Here is a 4,093-nt window from a genome sequence, read left to right as displayed (position 1 = left end):
CCCTTTGTTCCGCCCGCTCGGCCGGCTCCAGGCCGCCGCCCGGCCCTCGCTCCCGGAAACTCCTCGGAGGCGCAGGGGTCGGGGTTGTAGCGGGAGTGGCCACCTGCCCCTGGGAATTCCCTAATGCACCCTCTGCCCGGCCATCCCCGCCGGGCCCGCAAAGTTCTCCGGACCGCGGCCCCCAGGCTGCTGGCCCGGCGCGCGGAGGCGCTGGAGCCGGGGGTGGGGCGGCAGATCGGATGTCCCTCTGCCAGCGTGCGGAATGTCCATTTGTCGCCGCGGCCCTCGTCCCTTCTGAGGGGACCGCAGCTGGTCCCTGGGACCAAGACCACGACGCGCTTTGTTTGCTGGTAAACACGCGCCTTTGAACTTCAATGCGCTCCCCGCGTGCGCGAAGGAGGCGGTAGGCAGTTCCCCACCTTGTTGTCCTCCGGCGGCCCCAGAGGGCTGTTGGGGTGGGGGTGGGGGAGCCACCTGGTAGTGGCCGTCTCAGAGGGACAGGTTACCCCCCGGCCCTCCATCCTAGCTCCCAGCAGGAGCTGACAGTTTGGAGATACAAATCCTTCACTAAATACACTATTTTAAAATTCGTATGTACATTCATTGACCTAATTCAGGATTTTTAGAAGAAAATAATGAACTGGATATCCAATCCATTCAATATTTACTGAGTGACTGCTGTGTTCCGGGACTCCGGGCTGGAGAAGGGGCAGTAGACAAGCAAGCTGAGTAGCACCTCTTTCCTGCCTTCAGGGAGTTTGCAGAAATTTAAACCATCACCAGGTGTTCAACTAAAACCGACTGGGCAAGACGCGCTACCCTCAATCAACAGTGGGGGCCAAAAACGCTCCCCCTGTGTTTCCCCACTTGTGGTGATGGTTTCTGACACCTGGAGTTGGGAGGAGCTGCAGTGAAGGGATCGTGTGTCACATGGGCTTAGAGAAGAGTGATAAATGTGAACCACCGACAATATGGCTACAAGAAAGTGACCTGATAGGGTCCTGGGCCTGGTGGGGATGGGAGTAATGCAGAAAAATCCACCCCTTGTTCCCTGACAGAGGGCTTCCCAACCTCCGGGGTCTCATGCCTGAGTATCTGAGGTGGAGCTGGTGTAAAGCAGTATAAATAAAGTGCTCAGTAAATGTAACACACTTGAATCATCATGAACCATCCCCCACTCCAATCCGTAGGAAAATTGCCTTTTAGGAAACCAGGAAACTAGTCCCTGGTGCTAGAAAGATTGGGGACCACTGCTCTGAGGGACCCTGGCAGGTCACAGACTCTATGGGCCTTGATTTTCTCTTCTGCATAAGGCACTGGAGGGTACCTACCTTCCAGGTTTATCATTAAGAGTAGAGCTCAGGGACTTCCCTGGTGGTGCAGTGGATAACAATCTGCCTGCCAGTGCAGGGACACGCTTTGATCCCTGGGCAGGGAAGACCCCACATGCCACAGGGCAACTAAGTGAGCAGAAACTACCTAGCCCGTGTGTGAGACTAAAACTACTGAAGCCTGCGAGACCTAGAGCCAGGAAGTTGCAGTTACTGAAGCCCACCTGCCCTAGAGCCTGTGCTCTGCAACAAGAAAAGCCACTGCAATGAGAAGCCCATGCACCCCAACTAGAGAATAGCCCCTGCTCCCACAACTAGAGGAAGCCCACATGCAGCAACCGAGACACAGACAGCCAAAAAAATAAAAGAGTAGAGATCAGGTATTGAAATGTCTCCCTAGTGCCTGAAATGGTATGTCTAATAATTGTAGTAATTAATATATAATAGTAGCCATTATTAAAATCCCTTAACCATGAAATAGAAAATAATTTATATACTCTTCCTATAGTGTATACATATTTAAATGCTGCAGAAGTTAGTGCCTTGATTACCTTAAGGAAATTTTAATGAGAAGTTAAATAAGAGTAGCCAAATAACAATTAACTTTATGCTTGTAGAAAAATTACCACCTGCAGGCAAATATGCAAATCATTGTAAAATTTTAAGTGCATTTATTATTTATGGTTGTGTTAATCAATGAAGTGGGGCTAAATTGACTTAATTATTGTTTCTTAAGGAAATCAGAAAGCTAGTTGACAGACATAAAGCTATCGACTGATGATCGTTTCTGTCCAAGTGTATGGTAAATAAAATATTTTGACATCCCTTAATTGCTAAGAGGCATCTCAAGTAGGAACAGATTATTTAGTTTTTTTTTTTTTTAATTAGTCTACAGATTTGCAAAAAATTCACTTGCTCTTCTGGCATTTTAATATTCCATTCCTTAAAAAAATAAACAAACCAGAATAAATTTATTCTTAAGCATCAGAAACCCATTTGGTAATACCCATTTCTTCCTAATAAGCTGAATGTCCTTTTCTGTTTTTAAACTCAGGGTCCCACTATCCTTTTTCTTATCCAGTGTTGTCAGATGACAGATGTGTTCACAGGAAACATTCCTTCCCTCTTTTGAAACTTGTCCTTGATTAGCAGTCACATCCAGAAATTCCGTAAACTCCCATCTGAGAAGTATCTGGGTTTGGGTAGGAAATGGGTAAACATTTTCTAACTGTATCATTGTTGAATCTGGGGGACTTTTTTCCACTTAACTACTGTTTGTAGAAAAAATTGCGGCCCTATTATTATGCCATTCATTCTCACAATAAACCCACAGATTATTTGACAGATGTGGAAACTGAGGCTGACAGATTTCTTTTTCTTAGGATCATTTTCTTTAAGCATTATGTCTTCAGTTCTGAGATTTTCACTCTGTAAATGAAATTAGTACCTCAGGGAGGAAAATAACTTACAGACGTGTTCTTCATACTCAATCAGTGAGACAAATGTGTGTGTGGGCCATGCAAAAATGAGTTTTGGATACTCACTTGTTTGGAGTCCATTAAGTAGTGCTAGGACTTCCCAGGTAGCTCAGTGATAAAGAACTCTCCTGCTAATGCAGAAGACGTGGGTTTGATCCCTGGATTGGGACGATCCCCTGGAGAAGAAAATGGCTCCCCACTCCAGTATTCTTGCCTGGAGAATCCCTTGGACAGAGGAGCCTGGCAGGCTATAGTCTATGGGGTCGCAGAGTCAATGACTTAGTGACTACACAAACACTTAGCAAGCATGCAAACCATGCTAGGATTAGGAACAAACATTCTTTTCCTAGCCAACCTATTTTTTTTTGTTTTCTTCTAATTGCCATTTAGTCTTAGAAATATTAATAGGAAGACGACCACCATTAAGAAGAAGCAGGCTTAGGATTTTGGATGGATGTTGTGGTTAGAATCCCGGACATGCAGGTGGTAACATCAGTGACCCTTCCATATTTTCAGATGGGGAGAAAAAGATCTTTCTTTTCATCAGATGTGGGCTTCCCTAGTGGCTCAGATGGTAAAGAATCCACCTGCAATGCAGAAGACCTGGGTTCAGTCCCTGGGTTGGAAAGATCCCTTGGAGAAGGGAATGGCAACCCACTCCAGTATTCTTGCCTGGAGAATCCCATGGGCAGAGGAGCCTGGCAGACTACAGCCTATGGGGTCATAAAGAGTCAGACACAACTAAGTGACCAACACTTCACTTCAGTAGATAAGAAGCCTGTACCGGAAGACACTGAGGCATGACTATCTCTTGCCGCCATCCAGCTTGCATCTCCCTATCCTGGAACTCCAACTGGAAATGGAGCAGCCTCGGGCAGGGTCAGGGGGTCACAGCCACACCTGCAGAACTGACCTAGGTGAAAACAAGTCAGGCTGTGAAAGAAGTTTCCCTTTTGCAAACTTTTCCGTGTAATCCACGACCTAAATTTAAAAGGACAGGACTCAGAGCCCAGGGTTTGAGTCCCCTGCATCGTATAGCAAATTCCCACTGGCCGTCTATTTTACACGTGGTAACGTATATGTTTCTAGGCTATTCTTTCTATTCACTCCACCCTCTCCTTCCTTTCTCCCGCAACCCCATGTCCACAAGTCTGTTCTCTGTGTCTGCCTCTCCTTACAGATGGGTTCGTCAGTACTATCTTTCTGGATTCCACATATATGCATTTATATATGATATTTGTTTTTTTCTTTCTGACTTACTTCACTGTGTGTAACAGGCTCTAG

Source organism: Bison bison, unplaced genomic scaffold (genome assembly GCF_000754665.1).
Source record: "Bison bison bison isolate TAMUID 2011002044 unplaced genomic scaffold, Bison_UMD1.0 scf7180017864486, whole genome shotgun sequence".
In the NCBI taxonomy this organism is placed as follows: Eukaryota; Metazoa; Chordata; class Mammalia; order Artiodactyla; family Bovidae; genus Bison; species Bison bison.
The sequence above is the reverse complement of the archived record's forward strand: the minus strand, read 5'-3'. Positions refer to the sequence as shown.